Source organism: Hemiscyllium ocellatum, chromosome 5 (assembly GCF_020745735.1).
Source record: "Hemiscyllium ocellatum isolate sHemOce1 chromosome 5, sHemOce1.pat.X.cur, whole genome shotgun sequence".
NCBI classification, from domain to species: Eukaryota; Metazoa; Chordata; class Chondrichthyes; order Orectolobiformes; family Hemiscylliidae; genus Hemiscyllium; species Hemiscyllium ocellatum.
In genome coordinates this window covers 110,482,671-110,508,949 of record NC_083405.1, presented here as the reverse complement: position 1 = coordinate 110,508,949, position 26,279 = coordinate 110,482,671, and positions in this window count along the sequence as shown.

The window sequence follows — 26,279 nt, the reverse complement described above, 5'->3', positions numbered from 1 at the left end:
AATAATTATATGCAATCAATGAGTTAAAAGGTTTGATGGGGGCAGAGCAGTAGATGTGATCTATGTGGACTTTAGTAAGATGTTCAACAAACTTCTACATTGTAGAGTGGCTTGCAAGGCAAGATCAAATGGAATACAGGGAGAACTAACCATTCGAATACAGAATGGAGTCGAAGGTAGAAGACAGAGGATGGTGGTGGAGGATTGACTTTCAGACTGGAAATCTGTGACCAGTGGTGTGCCACAAGGATCGGAGCTGGGTCCACTGCTTTTTGTCATTATATGAATGATCTGGTTGTGAACATAGGAGGTATGGGGGGTTAGTAAGTTTTCAGAAGACACCAAAATTGAAGGTGTAATGAACAGTGAAGAAGGTTACCTCAGAATACAATGGGATCTTGAATAGATGGGCCAATGGACCGAGGAATGGCAGATGGAGTTTAACTTAGATAAATGTGAGGTCTGTATTTTGGGAAGGCAAATCAGGGCAGGACTAAATGATAAGGCTCTGGGGAATGATGCTGAACAAAGGGATCTTGGAATGCAGGATCATAGTTCCTTAAATTGGAGTCATGGGTAGATAGGATTGTGAAGAAGGCATCTGGTATGCTTGCTTTTAATGGTCAGAGCATGGAGTGTAGGAGTTGGGAGGTTATGTTGGTGTTGTACAAGACAATTCTGATCTCCCTACTACAGGAAGGATGCTGTGAAGCTTGAGAGGGTTCAGAAAAGATTTACAAGTATGTTTCCAGGATTGGAGGGCTTGAGCTATTAGGAGAGGCTGAATATGCAGGTGCTATTTTTTCTGGAGTACCAGAGGCCGGGGGTGGGGGGGGGGGGGTGACATTATAAAGGTTTATAAAATCATGGATAGAATAAATAGACCAAGGGGTGGGCAACTCCAAAACCAGAAGGCATAGGTTTAAGGTGAGAAGGGAGAAATTAAGGGGCAGCTTTTTCACTCAGAGGGTGTGTGTGTTTGAAATGAGCTGCCACAGGAAGTGGTGGAAGTTGGTATAATTACAACATTTAAAAGGCATCTGGATGGGTATCTGCATTTGAATGGTTAAGAGGGATATGGGCCAAATTAGATTAGATTACTTACAGTGTGGAAACAGGCCCTTCGGCCCAACAAGTCCACGCCGACCCACCGAAGCACAACCCACCCATATCCCTACATATACCCCTTACCTAACACTACGGGCAATTTAGCATGGACAATTCACCTGACCCGCACATCTTTGGACTGTGGGAGGAAACCGGAGCACCAGGAGGAAACCCACGCAGACACGGGGAGAACGTGCAAACTCCACACAGTCAGTCGCCTGAGGCGGGAATTGAACACAGGTCCCTGGCACAGTGAGGCAGCAGTGCTAACCACTGTGCCACCGTGCCACCCTGTGAATGCTGGAAAAAATTTTTTGGATACCTGATCAGCAGGAATGAGTTGAACCATAGGGTTTATTTCCATGCGATTCATTTCTGTGACTCTATGAGTCTAAATGGCAAAGATTGGAATTAAATTCAGGAATGAAAAATGCCATTCAGTCAATCAAAGCTCTGTAAAGGTTCAAATGAGCTCATTATTTCATTTCCATTTTCAAGATGGATAGTTTATTGTAAATGCTTATCACATTTTATATAAAGAAATGTTTCTTCTTTTTGTTTTAAGAATTCTGTTCCCTAATATCATTGGTATGCTTTGCTGCAACTGCTCCAACTCACTGAGGTAGCACACTGCAAATCAAACCTCCCTGTTTATGGTGTAGGAGCCAATGTCAACGTTTTCTCTAACTTGTGTCCAGTACCCAATTTACCTGACTCTTAGACCAATGTAGATAGAAAGTGAGGACCAGGTTTCTGCACTAAAGAAAAAATTCTTCATTCTAAGTCATTAGACAATAGCTATAAGCAAACAATACAAACCATTTACATATTTCACTACTGGCTACAATTCTAATCCCTTTACAACTCAACATTATACACACACATGCAAAATGGATATTAATTAATTGGTTGAAAAAATTAGAAAATCTATTAATTGGTCTTATTTTTCCAACTTTAAGATGATCTTTCTTTGGCTAGTCAGGACCTTGGCGTTTAGTTGTCTTTCCCTGGATGCTTCTATTGATTTTTAAGAAGTCCAGAATGACACTAGGAAAAGGCCTCTGGTTGATTAATTTAAGAGTCACAACTCACAGCAAGTGCTGCAGCAAAGGTAACTTGTTTGTTTCAAGTTTAAGCTGATCCTTTTTTACTGCAGAGAACAGGCAGCTTCTGCTGGGGAGAATATCACATCCTGCTCAGGATGTGTGCCAGCATCTCTGTAACTTGTTTCCAGTACAAATCTGCTCAGATAGCTGTGAACCAATCAGTTTCACGTGCATGCAACTTCTCTGTTCCTGATTGTCGGCACATTGCAGAAATCCATAGCTACAAAAGATGTCATATCTTTCCTTTGGGAAGGGGACCAAAACTATTCACAATCTTGCAGCTGTCATCAGACCAGTGCATTGGATTATTTTAGCAAAACCTTCCTTAGTTTTGTACTCCATTCTCTTTGAAATAAAGGCCAACTTTCTATTGCTTTCCTTATTATTTGCTAAACGTTTTTTAGTTGTTTAGTGATTTGTGGATGAGTAAGCTTTAATTTCTCTGTTCTGCCACTTTCTGCTGTGTTTTAAATAAATTCTATCTCTTTTAGGTTTTCTGCCAAAGTTCACAAGCTCACATTTTCCTAGTCATACTCCATCTGCCAAGTTTTTGTGCACTCACTTCACCTGTCTCTATCCCTCTGCAATTATATTGAGTTTGTACAGAATGTTGGTGAGGCCGCTTCTGGAGTATTGTGTTCAGATTCCGTTGCCCAGTTATAGGAAGGATATTATTAAGCTGGAGAGGGCTCAGAAGAGATTTACCACAATGTTACTGGGATTGGAGGGTTTGAGTTATAAGGAGAAGCTGAATAGACTAGGACTGTTTTCATAGGAGGTTGAGAGGTTTATAAAATTATGAGGGGCATAGATATGGTGAATGGCAGGTGTCTTTTCTCTATAATGGGGGATTTCAAGAGTTGAGAGCAATATATACTAGGTGAAAGGTGGAAGATTTTTAAAAAAATACAATTTTTTCACACAGAGTGATTCACATGTGGAATGAACTCCCAGAACAAGTGATGGATGCAGGTACCGTTACATTTAGATAAGCACATGGATATGAAATGTTTGGAGGGATATGGGCCAAGTACAGGCAGGTGGGACCAGTTTAGTTTGGGTTTATGGTCAGCATGGATTAGTTGGACCAACAGGTCTGTTTCTGTGCTGACTCCATAACTCTATGACAGACAATAAGCTAACAGCTCCTTTGTTCCTTGTCTCCATTATGACTGCTGCTGGAGGTCCCATTTCATAACGATGGTGCGAGCCTGTCATTGTATATTCTATAATGCGATGATGGGTCAGGCATGTCCATGTGACATGGCAGTAAAGTGGAAGAGTTCAAGTAAGTGATGGTCCTCTGAGCATGAGCTGGCATATATCCACCTGGAACGTAGAAGATCATTCCTCCACCTTGTGCAGTGAGGCCCTCTTCTTTTATTCTTTATTGAGTTGCTGACCTCGTGTGTGATCTCAGCCGTGGTCAGTCGGGTCTGATGGGAGAAGTTCTCTCATTCAGTGAGGAGGAAGACCTTCTGTCTGGCAAAGTCCCAAGTTAGGCTTTGTTGAAGTGGGAGCTGACATCTTACAGACATCACCGGGTACTGGAGATGATGGTGAGGGTTGAGGGTGAATGGAAGGAGCAGGACAGCTTGTGGATGTGATGTTTGGGCCCAGGTTACAGTCTTGCTCTTGGCCTGCAATGAGCGAAGGGATACCTGTGTGACCTCTGGGTATGGGGTTAGAAACTTCAATCCAGGAAAGTGCCAAGATGGGTGAGAAACTTTAACCACTAACCACATGTAATTCACCTCTACACCAGTCCTTGCAAACAAAAGCAAAGCTTCCCATGGGCCAAGATGGAAGTGACATCATTTTATACGCCTGCTGGCATACCTTAATTCTGAAGTGGGAAATCCCTGGCAGTTTGTTTTCTCCACAGATCTGCTGGAACTATTTATCAAGGAGGTCACAATGACAGCCTGGTATATCTTTGAAAGTGATGAATTAATACAGCTACAGAGAGAGGGCTGGAGCACGGGATTAGTTGGGTACCTCTTTCAGGAGCAAGGGCAGACCTGATGGGTCAAATAGCCTTGTTTTTACTGTAAAATTCAATAATTCTATCATTGTATTTGTAAATCAATTAGGTGAATCTTTCAGGCCTTCTTTTGTTTCCTCAAGTGCCTCTAGAATATCCTCCATTTAAAGATTAAAGATGCATATTGAACTTGACTCAAAATCACACATGGGCCATTTCCAAGACAACTGACAGTCAATTCAATATTTCAAAGGCTCCCTTGTTAACTAGCCAAAAGTCTCTGTAGCCTCACTCCTACACACATTTGTTGGTAATCCTCAACCCTTTTCTTCTTTTCCTGTTCTAGTCTAACATTTCTGGGTGACTGTGGGCTCTTAAAAATTATTTTTGAATTAGTCAAGGCCTCTGTTGGGCCATCCAACACCACTGGGATATTAAGACCAGTCAGGCTGCAGTCCACAACGTTGAGGAGTAGAATCTCATGAAATGAAATAAATTCAGGTAAGTCCAAGACCAGAACAGTATTGTGTCATGGGAAATGTCTGCGGTCCCTTGTATTCCTGGAGAATATTAGCACGTGAGAAACATTTGAACCCATCAGTTGCTTTTCTTAGTTGAAGGTCATGGTGTCCTGTTAAAAAAAGAGAGTGAACGATTTGACCTTTACAGCAGTATCTGCTCAATCAAGTGATCGTGCAGAAGTAGTTAGCTGCAAGCTGATTGAAGTTAAAGTACTTTTCTGATTTGTGAAGCACTTCTTGTGATGGCCTGATGCTATAAAAAAAATTGGATAACTGTAATTTTTTTCGTTCTTTTGTTCACTTGATTGGAGTGTGAATGGCGAAAGTATACTTTGCAGTCTGGGCATAATAGGACAAATTCCTGTACGGTTTTCTAATTCAACTGAAGGCTCCTTCAGCAGAGTCCTCTGATTCATCCATGAAGGAGTATTGTGGTCAGTGGATTAGTAGAATAGTATCTCATAGTTCCTAACATCATTGGTCTTCAATCATTGCTTCACTGATTTCCTCATTGTTCGGTAATTGATGTTGTAATAGCCCATTGTAAACAAATGAAAGAAGTATAATGGAGCAATGATTTTCTTTTAATCAGTCCTGGGATATGGCTATCACTGCTGGCCAGTATTTATTGCCTGTCCCTAGTTGCCCTTGAGCAGGTGGTGATGAACTGCTTTCTTGAACTTCCGTAGTCCACGTGCTGTATGTTGACCTACAATGCCCTTAGGGAGAGAATTCTGGGAATTTGACCCAGTGACAGTGCAAGAACATTGATATATTTCCAAGTTAGGATGGTGAGTGGCTTGGAGGGGAACTTGTCAATGATGGTGTTCCCATGCACCTGATGCCCTTGCCCTTCCAGATAAGAGTGGTCATGTATTTAGAAGATGCAATTTAAGAATCTTTGGTGAATTTCTGCAGTACATCTTGTAGAAAGCACACACTGTTGCTTCTGAGCATCGGTATTGGAGGGAGTGTATGCAGTGCCAATCAAGCAGGTTGCTTTGTCGTAGATGGTGTCAAGCTTCATGTTGTGTTGTTGGACCAGCACTCATCCGGGCAAGTGGGGAATATTCCATCACACTCCAGGTTTGTGAGTTATAGACTGTGGACAGACTTTGGGAAATCAGGAGGTGAGTTGTTCGTTGCAAAATTGCAACTCTTTACCTGCTCTTGCAGCCACTGCATTTATATGGCAAGTCCAAATGAGCTTCTGGCCAATGGTAACCCGCAGGATGTTGATAATGGAGGATTGAGTGATGGTAAAAGACAAATGTAGGACACTACAGCACAGGAACAGGTCCACCACATCTACACCGTAATGCCATTCTAAAATAATCTCGTCAGCCTGCACATGGTCCATGTCCCATTATTCTCTGCCTGTTAATGTGCCTGTCTAAATGCCTCTTAAGCATTGTTAATATATTTTCTTCTACCATCTCTTTTGGCAGCATGTTCTAGGCACCTATTATGCCCTGCGTAAAAATGCCGCCTTACACATCTCATTTAAAATCTTTTCCTCTCACCTTAAACCTGTGACCCCAAGTAGTTGACATTTCCACATTGGAAAAAGGACTTTGACCTGTCACCTGATATATGCCTGTCATAAGTTTATATTCTTCAGTCAGGTTGCCCTTCAGCCTCTGACACTCCAGCAAAAACAATTCAAGTTTGTGCAAGCTCACCTTATAGATAATAGACTCAAATCACAGGCAACATCCTGAGGAAAGGCTGAGAGACTTGGATCTGTTCTCATTGGAAAGAAGAAGGCTAAGAGGGGATGTGATAGAGACATACAAGATGATCAGAGAATTAGATAGGGTAGACAGTGAAAGTCCTTTTCCTAGGATGATGATGTCAGCATGTACGACGGGGCATAACTACAAATTGAGGGGTGATAGATTTAAGACAGATGTCAGAGGAAGGCTTTTTACTCAGAGAGTATAAGGGCTTGGAATGCCCTGCCTGTCAAAGTAGTTAACTCAGCCACATTAGGGACATTTAAACAATCCTTGGATAAGCACATGGAAAATGATGGGATCGTGTAGGGGGATTGGCTTAGATTAATTCACAGGTCGGCACAACATCGAGGGCCGAAGGGCCTTTTGTACACTGTATGTTCTATGTTCTACGGCTTACCTGTTACACTCCTTGCATTGAAATAAATACAACTCAAACAACCACTCCCATCATGTTCATTAAGGATGTGCCTGTTCTTTCTATTCAATTTACGGTTGAACATGATTGATGGCAAGGATGTCTGTCTTGAAGAAGTTTTGCCTCTTCAAGGGGTGGTGGTTAGATTGCCTCTTATTGGAGATGGTCATTGCATGGCATTTGTGTGGCATGAATGTTTCTTGCCACTTGTCAGCCCAAGCCTGGATCTTGGCCAGATCCTGTTATATTTGAATAGAGATTCCTTCAGAATCTGAGGAGTGGCAAGTGGGGCTGAACATCATGCAATCTTTAGCAAACATCTCCACCTCTGACCTTATGGGTGCAGGAAGGTCACTGATGAAGCAACTGAAGATGGTTGGGCCTAGGACACTATCCTGAGAAACTCCTACAAAGATGCCCTAAAGTTGAGAAAACCAACCTTCAACAACCACAACCATCTTCCTATGTGCCTGTAATGCTTTATCCTGACTTTTGCTTATAGGACAGAGCTAGCAATTTACTGCATTGTTGGATCGATATCAGTGTTGTAACTGTACTGGAAAAGTTTGGCTAAGGGACTGACAAGTTGTGAAGCACAAGCCTTTAGTGCTATTGCTGGAATGTTGTCAGGGCCCATAGCCTTTGCAGTATCTAGTATCAGCAACCATTTCTTTAAAGCACATGGAGAGAATCAAATTTGTTTGAAGACTGGTATCTGAAATGTTGGGGATCATTGGAGGAGGCTGAGATGAATCATCCACTTGGCACATCTGGCTGAAGATTGAACAAATGCTGCAGCCTTATCTATGTCTTGCACTCTTCTATCATTAAGGATGGAGATATTTGTGGATACTCCTCCTCCAGTGAATTGATTAATTGTCCAGCACCATTCACGTTTGGATATGGCAGAACTGCAGAGCTTAGATCTGATTCTTTAGCTGTGGCATTGTTTAGCACTGTCTATCACTTGCTGATTAAGCTGCTTGGCATACAAGCAGTTCTGTTTGACAACTTCTCAAGATTGGGACCACATTTCTAGATGAATCTTCTGCTGCTCCTGGCATGCCATCCTGCACTCTCCATTGATCCAGCGTCAATCCCCTGACTTGAAGATAATGGTTGAATGGGGGATCTGCTAGCCCATGAGGTTACAGATTGTGCTGGAGTACAATTCTACTGCTGTTGGTGGCCCATAATGCCTCATAGGTGTTCCAGTCTTGAGCTGCTAGTTCCATTCAAAGTCTGTCCTATTTTGCACGGTGATAGTGCCACACAACACAATAGAGAATATTCTCAATGTGAAGGCGGGACTTTGTCTTCACAAGGACTGTGCAGTGGTTGCTCTTACTGATACCATCATGGATAGATGCAGCTGCAGCTGGCAGGTTGGTAAGGACGAGGCCAAGTATTTTCTTTCCTTGTATTAGTTCCCTCATTACCTACCGCAGACCCAGTCCAGCAGCTGTGTCCCTTCGGACCTGACCAGCTCAATCAGCAGTGCTGCTGCCACACCATTCTTAATGGTGAACATTGAAATTCCCCACCCAGAGTATATTGTGAGCCCTTGCCACCCTCAGTGCGTTCTCCAAGTGTTGGTCAATGTGACGGAGTACTGATTCATCAACTGAGGGAGGTCAACGCATGGTAATCTGCAGGAGGTTTCCTTGTCCATGTTTAACTGGAAGCCATGAGACTTTATAGGGTATAATGTCAAGATTGAAGACTCCCTCCCAACTGTGTCCCATTGTGCCACCATCTTGGCTGGGTCTGTCCTGCTGGTGGGACAGGACATGTCCAGGGATGATGCTGTGGTGTCTGGGGCTTTGTATGTAAGGTATGATTCTGTGAGTATGACAATGTCAGGCTTTCGTTTGAATAGTCTGTGAGACAGCTCCCCCGGTTTTGGTATTAGTCCTCTGATTGTTCATGAGGAGGACCTTGCAGAGTTGACAGGACTGTTTTTGCTGTTTTTGTTTCCAGAGCTTAGGTCGATGCCTGAATCCGGTTTTAATTTCTTTATTGAGACTTCATAGTGATTGATCCAACTGAGTGTCTTTTTAGGCCATTTCAAAGCGCAGTTGAAAGTCGACCATATTGCTGGGGGTCTGGATTCGCAAGTAGACCACACCAGGTGAGGATGGTAGATTTCTTTCCCTTAAAGATATTAGTGATTTCACTGAAGGTCAAGTATAAGTCTGAATTAATTGTCTAGCAATAACTTCGCTAGGGCAACCCTCCCCAGTGATGATCAAAAAGAGTTTAAATCAATTCAGTGCGAGCTGAAATATCAGTCTGAAATATTTCTGAGCAACCTGTTAAAGCAAGTGCTTTCTTTAAAAAAACAAGCAGAGGGCAAAACAAAGGAGTGACAGAAGTATAGCTGGAGGAAGACCTTTTTGTGATGAGATGTTTTATAAAGTAATGATTCAAGATGACAGAATTCATACAACATAGAAGGAGGCCACACAGCCTATTGAGTGTGTGTCTGTTCTCAGAATCAGCAATTCACTTCAAGCCACTCTCTAGCCTTTCCTTGTAACCCTGCACATTTCTTCTTTCCAGATGACAACTTAATTTCTTTTACAATGCTTTGGATGACCCTAAACTCATGACACTGTCAGGCAGTCTGATCCAGATCCTAACCACCCACTTTGTCAAGTTGTCTTTGTTTCTTTTGCCACTTATTTTTCCTTAGAACCTTCTCATTCCCAATCTTGTGGGGACAGTTTCTGTCCATGCGCTCTGTCCAGACTCCTCATGTTTTTGAATGCCTCTATTAAATCTCCTCTCAGCCATCTGCTCCCCTGAGAAAATAGTCCCAGCATCTCTTTATTCATAATTGTGGTTCCTCAATCTTGGAACCATTTGTTAAAATCTTGTCTACATTTATTCTCATACTTACATATCTTTCCGAAAGTGCAGCACCCAGACCTGGGTGTAACATTCTACAGTACAGCTTTGCCTTCCCGGAGCACCTCTCAGGCATTTGGGTGAACACCACTATGAGGCATTATTCATTGGAGAGGTGGTGATGTGCTGATAATGTTATTAAATCAATAACCCAGAAGCACGTCGAATTTCCTGTTCCTTGGATGCTGTCTAACCTGCTGTGCTTTAACCAGCAACACATTTTCAGCTCTGATCTCCAGCATCTGCAGACCTCACTTTTTACTACTACTTCATGCTCTGGAGACACAAGTTCAAATCCCAACAAAGTATCTGTTGGAATTTAATTAAATTAATTAATAAATCTGACATTGGAATCTATTTTCTGTAATGTTGCGTATGAAACTAACAGTTGTCATTAAGCCTATCTGGCTCACTAAGGTTCTTCAAATGTTAGAATCCCTATAGGCCCATCAGTCCAACAAGTCCACACCAACACTCCAAACACTATCCCACTCAGACCCATTTCCCTACCCTATATTTACCCCTGATCAACCTACATATCCCTGAACATTATAGGCAATTTAGCATGGCCAATTCACCTAACCTGCACATTCTTTGGACTGTGGAAGGAAACCAGAGCACCTGGATGAAACACGGAGAATGTGCAAACTCCACACAGACAGTTAGCCAAAGCTGAAATTGAACCCTCGTCCCTGGCACGCTGAGGCAGCAGTGCTAACCACTGAGCCACCATGCCACTCTAAATGAATCAAAAGATACGAATTATGAGGAGAGTGTGCTATAATTCCCAAGAATCACACCTGGAATGTAAGGTTGGATGCTGGTATGATTCCATACAATAAACTGTTCAATAAGCTGAAATTGTCAGTGTTGAAAGTGTAGTGCTGGAAAAGTGAAGCAGGTGAGGCAGCAGCCGAGGAGCAGGAGAATAGACGCTTCGGGCATAAGCTATTCATCAAGAATCTTGAAATTGTCAGTGTTTTGACAAAGAACCTTTTTCTGATTTTGTTTAAGACCACTAAGGAGAAAACCTTTCCCTAATCCAGCCTTTGTCAGCTGCCAACACAACTGAACTGAAGAGCATCCCCTACATAGTAACGATAGCATCCACATGCAAAATAATGTCATGTATACAAAAGTTCAAAAGCTGTTTGGTGAAAATTCGGCCATTTGTTGATACTATCTGTTGTTGCTTTTCTCCAAGTCACTATTACTTTTTCTTCTTATCTGTAATAAGCTTCAGTTAGGGTCTAGCCTAATTGATATTAACCTATTCTTTCACATAAATAAGTAGTGAACTATTTGCTTTGGTCTACCTGAGGAATGACTTCTTATACAATAATAGCTTGCCAGCAACTGGCCATTAAACCTATCCTTCTTGGAACGAATAATGTACAATTGTGAATTCACTCAACATGGATTTCACCGCTTTACTGTTTAAATTTATTCTTTGTGCAGCCTTATGCTCGAAAAAATATTTTCCTAAAAAGGCCTCCTAAATACAATGAAAATGCTATCAAAAGGTTTTAAGGCAGCAGTCTACGCTCCTTCTTTCCAGTTGCTGATTGGTTGTGTTTTCTCAGCAGTTCTTGTTTATATCTGATAACTTTTGTAGGCTTTATTCCTTTTATCTCTGTTTTAAAATTCTGAGTAAAGAATAGTTAATCAAGCACTAGTTGAAGGCTGTATTCCTAATCCTAATTCCCACCTTCTGCCCTAAATTACGTATAATCATTTATCACCATGCTATTGTGTGTTTTAATTAATAATTGAAATTATTACAATCCTACAAATAATTTAATTTTACAGCCCAGCTTTATTGCAAATCACATATACATAATGGTAGCTGAAAAACCTTCTCGGAGACTTGATTCATTTTATGATTTAAGTAAGACATATGGAATACAAATGCTCTCTTAAATTATTAAGCTTAAATTAATTTATTAGAATATACACATTAAAGACTTACAGAGTAGGTGTTTCACTATAATGGCATAACTCTTCAGTAAGTCACTATTACTTTTATTACATTATGGGTTTTATGGCAAAAGGACATCATTTTATATTGACTGACAGCTTATCTGATATCAGTTAAATAATTGTAAGAATTTAATGAAGGCCTTGAGGAGAAATATGCGTTTTAAGAAAAAGACACTGTGTGAAAATGTGATCCCAGTAACTGCAATGTTTATTCTTCTCCTCCTGACTTACAGAGATCCAAAACCTCATCTCTGACCTTATGAATCTCAACAAATAAAATCATTCAAATATTAAAGGCCATAGCATTCTAATTTGACATTTGTTTAATTCTCCATTTTAGGGTTAATTACTTATTCCATTTTAAATAGCCTTTTGCCTCAGGGCATTTCTACATGCAAAAATGGAAAGTTCTGATAATCTAGCACCAGACATCTGTCAACCTCACTCTCTAACTTGTACAGAAGGCATAGAAGGCATAGCAAGGGAAGAAGTAATTCAGCCTAACACTTTCTTTCTTTTAGAGATGACAACCTGGTCGTTCCTTGTTCTTCTTCTTCTTTCTAAAACTTGTTCAATATTTGCTCTCCATTCTGGTCTCAAACAATATCTTGCAGATGAGATGTGAATATGCACATTCTTCGACTTGAAAATGCACAAACTTAGACTTCCTTCATTCAAGGTAAGCTCTTTCATTTGAATTATACAAACTCAATTTTGTAATGGTGAAAGATTCAGATTTTAGCTTCTACTTTCACAGCAATTGTATGACAAATGCTTGTTATGATTTTAAAGTATTTACAGTCTGCTGATGTCAATGTGCCTGAGGTTACATGAATTCATAACATTAAAAGGATTATTAATGTAGTGTGCTGGTGACAGGAGTAATAAGTGACATTTGAAGGGAGCAGGCAAATCCACACAAATAGTTTATAGATAACAAAAATTTTTTTCTTTGCAAGGTTTGTGAAGGTTTGTAGCTCAGGTTGAGATTTAAGGTGTAGGTTTGCTCGCTGAGCTGTAGGTTTGATATATAGACATTTCATTACCTAGATCTAGATGCCATCTATCAATCCCTCAGAAAATGAACAGGAAATGACATCACCACAAACCCCAGGAACCCCATAAAAGAGAAATATATAAATAGAAAGCAGGAGACAACAGCTTCGCTTCACGTGGAGGTCGCCACTGCTGATGTTACCTAGCCAGGTAATGAAACGTCTGGATATCAAACCTACAGCTCAGCGAGCAAAGCTACACCCTATATATTTATCTGATATCTTTAAAGTTGTAAAACATCTCATGGCATTTCAAAGCAGAATTAACAATCAAAATTTGAGATTGATTCATGTAACAAGATATCAGGAGGAAATAGTCAAAAACTTAGTTAAAGATGTAAGTTTTAAGGAGCACTTTAAATCGGGGAAATAAGATAGAGAGATGAAGAGGCTTATGGAGGGAATTCCAGAGCCTAGAGCCTGAACAGCTGTTAGGAAAGGTCACTCATAGTGGAGCAATTAAAATCAGTGATGTCCAAGGGGCTCGAGGCAGGTGCACTCATGTCTCAGCGGATTGAAGGATTGGAGGAAATGTCATATAAAGGAAGGGAGAAGACCATGGACAAACATGAAACTTAGGATGCGAACTTTACATTTTAAGCATTACTTAATAGAAAACTGACGTAAATCAATGAGCACGGGGTGATAAGTATTCTTGCTTGGTCTGGGTTTTTCTGAATATTTTCATGGAAGTGAACATGGCTAGCAAGGTCACCATTTGTTGCTAATCATTAAGTCCTTTGAAAACGTGGTGATGAGCTATCTGTGAGAAATATTGCATTCCATTTGGTATAGCTACAAAGACATTGCTCTTAGTAAGAGAGTCCTAGCACTTTAACTCAGAAAAGGTGAAGGGAGGGAATGTTTTTTTCCAAATCATGTGGACAGGCATGTGCTGGTGATGACCCATGCACAGTGAAGATAGGGAGATACAAGATCTTGACACAGCAACAGGGGAGGAACAGCAATGCAGTTCCTAATCAGGAAGTGTGTGTTTTGGAGGGGAACTGTGGCAGTCTTCCACCATAAACTTGTGGCAAGAGCTCCCCGTTGTTAGACATTGTCCTTCTTGCAATGAAGATTACCATTCCATTTGCAATCTGAGTTACTTGCAGTACCTGAACTCTGACTTGTCTGTGATTCATGTCTAAAGACTCACAAATCCCTCTTTACTGCAGCAATCTGCAGTTTCTCCATTTTAATAATATTCTACATTTCTGTTCTTCTTGCCAAAGTAATGAGAGGATTGAAGTACAGGAATAAAAGAAAATTTTGCTTTAAATGTGCAGGGCTGTAGTGAATAGGAATACTGTGCATAGTCTTGGTTTCAACTTGTAAAGAAGGGTAGACATGCATTGGCGGCTTTATAGTGAAGGTTCATTAGCTTGCTCTGTGGGATGGAAGGTTTCACCTACTGGATTGGGAATCTAAAGCAAAGGAGCGCAGTTTCAGAATAAAGGCCTGATTATTTAAGACTGAGATGAAGAAATGCATCTTCACTCAAAGCTTTGAGAATCTTTGGAATCACTTGCCCCTTGGGGTGTTGGATGCATATTTTCTCTAAGAAGAAGGTGGATGTGGGAAGATGCCAGGAATGTGGAGTGGAGATCAAAATCAGCCATAAAATAAGGCAGGCTCAGTGGGCCAAATGGTCCAGAACTGCCCATTTCATTTCTAGTTTCTTCAGTTGGCATAGAACAAATCAAACATAGCAACTTGCAATAATGATTTTTAAAAATTTTAATTTTGCTTAGTTTGTCATGTGTACTCAAGTACAAAGGCACAGGGGTACAGTGAAAATTGTATACTGTTTCCACACAAGGTGCCATCTTAGGTATAAGTACATAGGTAAACAATCTTAATAACAAGATAGAAAGAAAGAACAAAGTTAAAAGTTAAACATTGCAGTAATTATAGTATAGCGGAAAACATTAAAAAAAGTTAAAAGTTAAGCATTGCAGATCTTCTTGGTTTTAAGTAGAAAATAAAGAAAGAAAGCTGAAAGTTCAAACATGACAGTCCTTTGTAAGTGCCTGTTTAGTTCCACAGTGGAACTGCACTTCAAGAAAACATCTTAAGACCAGACGTCCACGCTGAGGCCATGGGACTGAGGGACCACCACGCTGGGCCAGGAGGACGCCACGCCAGGCTGAGACCACCAAAACGCGCTAAGAGAGCACCACACTGGACCAAGAGACCACCACACTGAGTCAAGAGATGACCACACTGGGGCGAGGCAACTACACTGGGCCAAGATACCACCACTCTGTGCTGGGATACCACCACACCATGTCGTGAGACCACTATCCCAGGCCGAGAACACCACACCATGTCGAGAGACCACCACACCGGGTCGAGATGACCACACCATGTCGAGAGACCACCACACCGGGCTGAGGCCACCATACCATGTCGAGAGGCAACCGCACTGGGCCGAGACCACCATGCTGGGCTGAGAGACCACTACACCATGTTGTGAGACCACTATGCTGGGCCAAAGGTCCTCCACACCATGTCGAGAGAACACCACACCAGACCATGACTACGTCGCTGGGCCAAGAGTCTGTTTCGCTGGGCCAAGAGTCCACCTTACTGGGCTGAGAATCTGCCTCACCAGGCAGAGAGTCCACCTCGCTGGGCCGAGAATCCACCTCGCTGGGCCGAGAGTCCACCTTGTTGGGCCGGGAGTCTACCTCATTGGGCTGAGAGTCCACCTCGCTGGGCCGAGAATCCACCTCATTGGGCTGAGAGTCCACCTCGCTGGGCCGAGGGTCCACCTCGCTGGGCTGAGGGTCCGCCTCGCGGGGCCGAGGGTCCACCTCGCTGGGCCGAGAATCCATCTCACTGGGCTGAGGGTCCACCTCGCTGGGCTGAGAGTCTGTCGCAGCTGCAAATGTGTTGCTGGTCAAAGCACAGCAGGCCAGGCAGCATCTCAGGAATAGAGAATTCGACGTTTCGAGCATAAGCCCTTCATCAGGAATCATGATTCCTGATGAAGGGCTTATGCTCGAAACGTCGAATTCTCTATTCCTGAGATGCTGCCTGGCCTGCTGTGCTTTGACCAGCAACACATTTGCAGCTGTGATCTCCAGCATCTGCAGACCTCATTTTTTACTCTGAGAGTCTGTCGCACTCAGCCAAGTGCCAAGACCCAAACCCAAGACTCTAAATGGTGCACAATTGTAGCAAGACTTCTTTCTTCCTATACTTCAATCCTGTTGCATTAAAATAAAATAATTCATCTTCCTAAATCCTTGCTGCATCAAAATGCTGACTTTCTGTATTCATTGTATGTGCACAGCTAAGACTCGATAAACACAAACAATTTTAAGTTTTACATCTGGGCTGAGAGTCCACCTTGTTAGGCTGAGAATCCGTCACTCTGGGCCAAGAGTCCGCTTCATTGGAATGAGAGTCTGTCACACTGGGCTGAGAGTCCGTCACACTGGGCTGAGAGTCTGTCTCGTTGGGTTGACAGTCCGTTACACTGGGCTGAGAGTTCGTCACACTGGGCCAAGAGTCCGCCTTACTGGGCCAAGAGTCCGCCTTGCTGGGCCGAGAGTCCGTCACACTGGGCCGAGAGTCCGTCACACTGGGTAGAGAGTCAGCCTTGCTGGGCCAAGAGTCTGTCACACTGGGCCGAGAATCTGTCACACTGGGCCGAGAGTCTGTCACACTGGGCCGAGAGTACGTCACACTGGGCAGAGAATCAGCCTTGCTGAGCCAAAAGTCTGTCACACTGGGCCGAGAGTCCGTCACACTGGGCCGAGAGTCTGTCACACTGGGCCGAGAGTACATCACACTGGGCCGAGAGTCTGTCACACTGGGCCGAGAGTACATCACACTGGGCAGAGAGTCAGCCTTGCTGGGCCGAAAGTCTGTCACACTGGGCCGAGAGTCCACCTCACTGGGCTGAGAATCAACCTCGCTGGGCCGAGAGTCCGTCACACTAGGCAGAGAAATCACCCCACCGTGTGGAGAAACTACCACACTGTGAAGAGAGACCACCACATCAAACCGAATTTTCATGGAGAAGCTTGGTTAAGCTCATCTGATGGAGAAGCATGATTTGTGGAAGAAATGTGCAAAATATACAAGTTTTTTTGTAAAATAGATAGATTCTCTTTCAGATGTGTTCTCCCTGTGCCTCAACAAACTAAATCTGATGTGTAACATCTCTCATAGCTATCTACAGTTGTCTAATAATTTACTATCAAAGCATCTGTTGCTGTACTTTTTTGTTTCAAAATAATTATTTGCTCATTGCAGCCTGCAAGTATCATTCCGAAATGATGTGTGCATTAAACATTTTGTCTCCTTGCTTTCATCAATAGCAAGACAGTCAAAGAAACTACTTGAGGTGATATGGGAAGATGTGAGCTAGCTAAAAGCCTCGAATGGAAGTTGTTTTCTGGTAATCCGTGCAACAGCTAAGATGAAAGGGCCTGAAGTCCTGTCTATCAGAAAACAATTTTACGTTATTTTCAGTGACATTATTTGAAAGAGAGATGTGGGTGAATATACGTATTCACTGTACTATCATCAAATGTAGGACTCAGAGCTCCTTAGAACACCAAACCACTCAGCAACAGCAATTATATTTATAATAAAAATCAATCTAGAATAATGCATCCAGGATGTGACAATGATTGAGAAAAAGCAGCTACAGGCAGTCATATTGAGTTGTCCAATAAGAAATGATAAAATCATAGATGTAGCATACCTGGATTTCCAAAAGATACTTAATCAGGGACCACAAATGATTAAAGGTCATGGAGTTTGTTCTGGTACAAACAGATGACAGACCTCAAACACAAAGGAGACAAAATGGAGTATTATCGAGTTGGCAGGTTTTAATCAACGGAATGTGGTAAGGATCTGAGCTGAGAACTGAGCTTTTTACAAGCTACATTAGAGCAAGTAGCCAAGAGTAATGTATCTCAGTTTGTTGACAACGCAAAGTTATTTTGGTATGTGTGTAAGGAGGACACAAAACAATTTCCAAAGGTATATAAAGACATTATGTAAGTTAACAACAAGACAGATGGAGCTTGATGGGGGGATATGTGAGATTATTCACAAATGAACAGTGAAGCAGGTTGTTTCTTTTGAAAAGATGTAAAACTTTAAATTGTTTGTGTTTATCGAGTCTTAGCTGTGCACGTACAATGAATACAGAAAGTCAGCATTCTGATGCAGCAAGGAATTAGGAAGATGGCTTGTTTTATTTTAATGCAACAGGATTGGAGTATAGGAAGAAAGATGTCTTGCTACAATTGTGCACCATTCAGAGTCTTGGGTTTGGGTCTTTGTTTCCAGGTCAGCAATACAGTCAGGACATTTTCTTGATCCACATATCCAATCTGGAAGAAAGGTAGGTAGACATTGCATTTCTTCTTCAGTGTAGGAGGGCAATCTGGGATGTGATTGGATCCCAAAATCAGAGCAGAGGCTGCTGGTTGCGGAGGTTGATTACAAGGTAGGGAACACCTCAGTGCACTGTCTGTGTGCACTCATCCTTCCTGTTGTGCGGTGACCAGAGCAATCTACAATAGATGCAGAGACCGATGTACAACAAATGTATCTAAGTTTGTTGATGATACAAACCTAGGTAAGTATGAAAGCTGTGAGGGGACACAAAGAGATTGGAAGGAGATGTAAATAGGTTAAGTGGGTAACAAGCTGGCAACTAGATATAATGTGGGAAAGTGTTTATTTATAAGAATAGAAAAGAGAATTGTTGTATTATTGCATAAGAACTTAGAAGTCTACTTTAAGATCAAAGTTAAAAATCACACAACACCAGGTTATAGTCCAACAGGTTTAATTGGAAGCACACTAGCTAGGCATCTCCAAATTAAGAGTTGATGGTATTATCACTAGATTATTAATCCAGGTAAGGAGAGTGACAAAGCGTGACAGAAATGTATACAGAGAGGGAGAGAGAAAATGAGCGGTTGAATAAAACTGGGAGAAACAAAGAGAGAGGCAGAGAAGCCAATGCTGATGAGGAAGAAAGTGAGTTAGTGGCAGTGTCAGAAGTCACCTTCTCTGTCCCTTTGGCAGGTTAATCAACTGGACTCACCATATACATTGATGGTTACAGGTCAGAGGCTAGCAAGAATGCAGCTAGTAATTCACCTCCTGACTCCCCAAAGCCTGTCCATCATCTACAAGGCACAAGTCAGGAATGTGATGGAATACGTTGCATTTGCCTGGATGGGTGCAATTCCAACAACACTCAAGAAGTTTGACACCATCTAGGAGAAAGCAGCCACTTAATTGATGCCAGATTCATGAACATTCACTCCCCCCGCCACCAACACTTAGTAGCAGCAGCGTGTACTACTTGCAAGATGCACTACAAAAATTCACCAAAGATCCTGAGACAGCACCTTCGAAACCCACAACCATTTGCATTAAGAAGGATAAGAGCAGTAGATACATGGGAACACTATCACCTGCAAGTTCCCCTCCAAGCCACTGAGCATCCTGTCTTGGAAATATATTGTCATTCCTTCATGGATCAATATCTTGGAATTCCCTCCGTAGGGGCATTGTGGGTCAACCTACAGCACATGGACAGCAACGGTTCAAGAGGCAGCTCACCACCACTTTCACAAAGGGAACTAGGGACAGGGCAATAACCCCTGAACAGCCAGCAACGCTCACAGTCCGTGAGTGAATTAAAAAGAAATCCTGTTGGATTTCTCCCGGACGTTCTGTTTTTATTTCAAATCTCCAGAATCTGCGATACTTCCTTTTGATTTTAGTTGATATTATTTTCTCAGGTTGGGAATAAGCAAGGAATGTTAGCCTAGGCAGAGAAGTCCACATCCCACAAAATAAAAAAAAATTGCCATGTAGGGTATCCATCAGCCAGGATCCAGTTTAAAAGTGTATGGATCTTATCATCATGAATCGGCCAAGTCTCTCTGTATCACAGATAAGGTCACAGTCTTTAAAAATACTCTCAACATGAACTTGGCACAGACCCCCATCAACTCATAACTGCAACATGGAAACACAGTTTTATTTCCAACAATAGAAAATGTCAAGCCCAATCTCACAAAAAGGATTTATCATCCAGCAAGTGTGCTCTTTAATATTATAATCCTCTAAGTTGACTACACCAGCAGTAAAGAGTAAAGTTGCTATGCTCCTTGATGATCATAAGGCTGCTCTCCCATGACAGAGTGATGGCTGATGGTAGTTCAACTTGAGGGACACCACCCCTCAGGTGAGGAGTGAGTTGAGAAGGCAGGACCTTCATGGTAGAAGCATACCAGGAAGGATATCAGAATAAAACAAAGAATGCGGACACTGGAAGTCTGATATAAAAATAGGATGTGCTGGAGAAACTCAGCAGGTCTGACTGCATCTGTGTTATCTGAAATTTATTCTCACATGTTACCCAGAGAGCTTGAGAGTGAACAAGTTATGGCACATGGCAGTGAGTGTAGGTCTCAGGATGCAGTGAGAATAATTGTACGAGGAGCGTTGTACATCACCAAGGATCCTGCATGGATTCAAAATACAAAGGGTGAAGCTTCCACTGGATTCCATTTGGGGTAAGTCTGAGTCAGAGGCAGTCACTGGGGAATGAGGTGTAGCTGTGGAAGTGGGTTTTGGCAAATGCCTTGTCAAACACTTGGATCAAAAATAGAAGTATTGATGGTGGACAGGAAAAAGGATTGAGTTGGAAATGCTGTCAAACCCGAGACAGCAGCAGAGTAGGACTCCTCAGCCAGAGCTTGTCGGCTCTGTCCATTTCTTTTCTATCTTTCCTCTCTTTCCTTTTCTCCATTGTGTGTTTCTTCCTTCCTTCTTCTGGTCAATGCCCAGAACTCCTGGCCTCATCACAGGCCCGAACTCTCTTCCTTAGCGTGGACGCAGCGTGGTGATCTCTCAGCTCAGGATGGCAGCCTGTGGACATTGTGGTCTCTCAGCTTGGCTTGGTGGTGTTTTGGCTCAGCGTGGCAGCCTTTCAGCCCGTTGTTCGCCCTCCCAGCCCAGCTTGGCTGCCTCTCGGCCTGGCATGATAGTCTCTCGGTGGCCCGGCTTGGCAGTTTCTCAGTGGCCCAGTGTGGGGTCTTTCATCCCAGCATGGCCTCAGTGTGGACTTCTGGTCTTGAGTGATTCCAGAGCGCTCTCCTGACCTCGAGGTGAGGTTTGGTGCAGTCTGGAGACAAGGCCTGCTGTGTGCTGGAGGCTAGATGCTGAGGTGGATGAGGTTGGAAAGACAGTTATTCTGAACTTCATATTTATGTACTTTCTAATGTCTTCCTTTGATCTGTAATGTTGAATTTTTTTATCTCCTTATTTTTATAATTTTTTCCTAAGAATTTGTGCTTCAAAATTTGTACCCAGGTCCCTTTATACCTAAGATGGCACCACAAGTGGCAACTTATAAACTTTTTACATGCAACATTAGAAATGATTCTATTCTCAGAGAGGAGTAGAATTTCAGAGTGGGCATTCCTGGAAGAGATGTGGCAGTAACTTAAACAGCAAAATAATACAACGAGTACAAATGCTGGGAATCTAAAACAAAAAGATTGAGAAACTTAACAGGTCTGGCAGCATTAATGAAGAAAACAGAATTAAGTTTTTGAGTGATCAGTCCAGAGACCCTTTGGTGCCCTGAAGAGCTGCCTTATCTTCAATTATGTTGAATATTGAGGGGCGCAGTTGACATTTTTAAATTGTGTTTTCTGAACATACAGAGAAATATAAACAAATTTGTCCAACTCAAAATGAAAATGTTTGTGTTTCTCTGCAAGTGCTTTTATTTATTTACAAAATTCAATAACTCACCAAAAATAGCAATGCAGTTTTTAACCATTTTGCAATTGTTGAAAATTCAATTTATTGCTTATTTGTGGTTGATTTGGCAGTCACACTTCCTATCTACAATTCACTGTCTTCCCAGGTTAGACTTTCTGTAATTTGCAGTGTCTAGCTCAAATATATGACAAACGGAATCTTCACTGATTGATGGACTAACTGCTTTAATTTTTAATAAACACTCATATTATACACTCGAATCATATTATTCAGCTTTGCTTTTTAAGACCAAAGTGTGTAAGTTAAGAAACGATGTGGTGGAACTGGTGTTGGACTGGGGTGGACAAAGTTAAAAATCAGCTGAAAATGTGTTGCTGATCAAAGCACAGCAGGCCAGGCAGCATCTCAGGAATAGGGAATTCGACGTTTCGAGCATAAGCCCTTCATCAGGAATGAGAGAGAGTAGCCAAGCAGGCTAAGATAAAAGGTAGGGAGGAGGGACTTGGGGGAGGGGCCAAAATCACAAAATCACACAATGCCAGATTATAGTCCAACAGGTTTATTTCGAAGCACTAGCTTTCAGAGTGCGGCTCCTTCATTGGGTAGTTGTGGAGAAGGACCATAAGACTCAGAATTTATAGCAAAAGATTACAGTGTCATGCAACAGATATGATGTCTTGAACAAACCTAGATTGCTGTTAAGCCTTTCATCTTTTAGAATAGGTTGCAGGTTTCAGTTTATTAATATGTGAATCCCAGAACTTCTTTTAAGTCACATTCTTGAGACAGCTTAAGGTTTTATTGAAAAAAAGTGACATCTCAGCTCAGACAATGCATTAAAGTGAGGTTAGAGTCTGTTTATATCCCAATCTTGAATCAGACTGTTTCTATTTCCAAAGTGGAATTTACAATATGTTACATGGATTCACTGCCAGCAGATTGAGTGCTTTTTGAGCAAAATAGAATGCATCTGCAAATAGAAGTCTGCAAACACAAATTCACCCCAGAGACTTATATGTGTGTGCATGTGCATGAGACAGAGAGAGAGTGAGTGTACCTGTGAGTGCATGTGTTTGCATGTGTGCAAGCTTGGTAAAGCGTGTGTGTGAGTGTGATGAAGTTTAAGCCTGTGAGAGGGTGTGTGTGTGAGTGTGGTGGGTGTATATTTGTGTGTATGAGAGAGACCGTATGTATGAGAGAGTGTCTGTGTGAGTATATAAGTATGTGAGAGTTTGTGTATGTGAGTGTGTGCATGTGAGAGAAAGTGTATAGTGTAGTGGCCTGTAGTGTGACATGAACGCAAGGTCCCGGTTAAGGTCATCCCCATGGGTACCGAACTTGGCTAACAGCCTCTTGGGCACCTTGTTGCCTATTCCGAAGTCCACTTTGGAGAATGGTCACCCGAAGATCCGAGGCCGAACGCCCCTGACTGCTGAGGTGTTCCCTTACTGGGAGGGAACAATCCTGCTTGATGATTGTTGTGCAGTGTCCATACATCCGTTGTCATAGCTTCTGCTCGGTCTCGCCAATGTACCATGCCTCAGGGCACCCTTGCCTACAGCGTATGAGATAGGCAATGTTGGCCAAGTCACATGAGTACCTGCCACGTACATGGTGGGTGGTGTCCTCACATGCTATGGTGGTATCCATGTCAACACTCTAACACGTCTTGCAGTGGTTGCCATGACAGGGTTGTACAGTGTTGTTGTCGATGCTGTCCTGAAGGCTGGGCAGTTTACTGTGAGCAATGGCCTGCTTAAGGTTTGGCGGTTGTTTAAAGGTGAGGAGTTGAGGTGTGGGGAAGGTCTTGGCAAAGTGCTCATCCTCATCGATAATGTATTGCAGGCTACATAGAACATGGAGTAGTTTTCCAGCCCCTGGAAGTACTGAACAATGATGGGTACCCTCGCGGTTGCAAGCCATGTCTGTCTCCTAATCCCCTAATTACGGTTTCTTCTGTGGTGATCAATTAATTGAGTATCCTACCCTTTTCTTATGAAGGCAATCTTGAGCACCTTCAACTATATGTCATGTTCTTCCTCACCTGAAATGTATTCTTAGAGCTTGTCCATAGGGGATGGCTGTTTAACTTGTTTCGTGTGAAAGCTAGAGAAATGCAACATCCTGAGGTAATCCATCAGATTGCAGGAGGATGAGGTACAGAGTTGCTCATCCTTGATAGAGATGCATGTATCCAAGAATGAGATAGATACTAAAGAGTAGTCCATGATAAGTCTGATGATGGTATGAAAGTTGTTGCTATCTCCATGTAGTTGCTTCAGTAACTCCTTGCCATGGGTCCAGAGGAAGAAAATGTTATCAATATGCCGAACGTATAGTGTTGGTTGGAGGTCCTGTGCAGCAAAGAAGTCTTGCTCGAAGTTGTGCCTGAAAATGTTGGCATTTTGGAGTGCAGCTTTGGTCCTCATGGCTGTTCCATGTGTCTGGACAAAGAACTGGTTGTCAATGGTGAAAAAGTTGTGGTTGAGTATAAAGCGAATGAATTGTAAGACGGTGCTCGGAGATTGGCAGTTGTTGGTGTTAAGTACTGAGGTTGTTACAGTGATGCTGTCAGCCAGGGGTTGCCGGTGTAGAGTGCATTATGATGAGGAATGTTCCTGGTTCAACTGACGTGTGTGAGCTGAGTTTCTGTGCAAGATCTGTAGTGTTGCAACAGAATCTGGGAGTTCCCTGTATAATGGGTTTCAAGGTGCCTTCAACATAGCCAGAGAAGTTCTGACATTGGGTCCTATTGCCTGATATTATGGTGTGTTGACTTTGTATAGGAGGCAGTAGAAGTCACCTACGCGAGCAGTATATGGGATGGAGGCATATAGGGAACTCTGAAGGACTGGATCCAAAGTCCTGAGCAATGTGTTTAGTTCACAGGTGTGTTTTTTGGTCAGATTGACCAGCAGTTGCCTGTAGTGTTCCTGGTTGGTCAGCTACTGGTACACTTGCTTGCAGAAATCTGTTCTATTCTGCATGATGATGGCTCCTTCTTTATCTGCTGGTTTGATGACAATGTTGCGATTTGTTTTGAGAGCATGGATGGCATTACATTGTGTTCAGGTGATGTTTTGCTCTACGTTGTGAGTGCAGCTGATGAATCGGGCATTTACACATTTCCTGATCATTTGAGCAAACATGACAAGCCCAGGGCAGTTGCCGTCCATAGGGGCCCAAATTGATTCCTTCCAAATCGACCAATGTTCCAATGTTATTTATCTCATATGCTGCAGGCAAGGATGCCCTGAGACCATGCAGACACTATGGCACCGGGTAAATGGACACCGCAGAACAATCACCAGTCAGGAGTGTTCCCTCCCAGTCAGGGAACACCTCAGTGGTCAGGGACATTTGGATCCAAATCCTCAGATGACCATCCTCCAAGGCAACTTTGGGACATGCAACAATGCAGAGTGGCTGAGCAGAGGCTGATAGCCAAGTTCAATACACATTAGGATGGCCTCAATTGAGACCTCATGTTCATGTCACACTACAGGTGACCCCACTATACTCCACACACACACACACACACACACACACACACACACACACACACTTTCTTATACACAGACTCTCTCTCAATGCAGGCATCAATCCATGTAATATTTTGTAAATTCCACTTTGGAAATTGAACCACTCTGGCTCAGAATTGGGATGCATACAGACTCTAACCTTACACCTTTAATGCATTGTCTGAGCTGAGATGTCACTTTTTTTTAATAAAATCTTAAGTTATCTCAAGAATGTGACTTAAAAGAAGTTCTGGGATTCACATATTAATGAACTGAAACCTGCAACCCATTCTAAAAGATGAAAGACTTAACAATTATGTTTATTCAATATATCATTTCAGTTGCATGATACTGAAATTTTTTGCTACAAATTCTGTGTCTTATGGTCTTGCTCACAACCATCCAATGAAGGAGCAGTGCTCCGAAAGCTAGTGATTCCAAATAAACCTGTTGGACTATAATTTGGTATTGTGTGATTTTTAACTATGTTAAGAAACTCAGTCATGCTGAGAATGAGAAAATGATTTGCATTTATTTAGTACCTTTTATGATCATTGGATATCTCAAATGTTTTGCAGCCATAGAGTACATTTGAAGCATTGTTATTGTTCCTTTATAGGTAACCAAATTGCAAACACAAAATTCCACAAACACTAAAGTAATCATGAGAAAGTCATAGAATCCCCATCGTACAGCAAGAGGCCATTAAACCCATCAAGTCTGCAGCAACCCTCCGAAGACCATGCCACCTAGATTAACCTCCATAAACCCTGTGAGATTTTTAATCATGCCTAACCCACTAAACCTGCACATCCCTGGAAGCTACAGGATAATCTTTAGCATGGCCAATCCACCTCATGTGCACATCTTTGGACTGTGGGAAGAAACCGGTGCACCGAGCAGAAACCCACGCAGACCTGGGAAGAATGTGCAAACTCCACACAGATAATCATCCCAAGGCTGAGATCAGACCCGGATCCCTGGCACTATGAGGCTGCAATGCTAAGCGCTGAGCCAGCATGCCGATCTTGGCTTATAGGTGAGCCCCAATTCATGAACACTCATACTTACAAATAAAATTTAATGTTAATATTCATTTTAAGGATCTGAAATGTGATCGTTCACTCTTACTTATGAATGGTCTTTTTTATTGT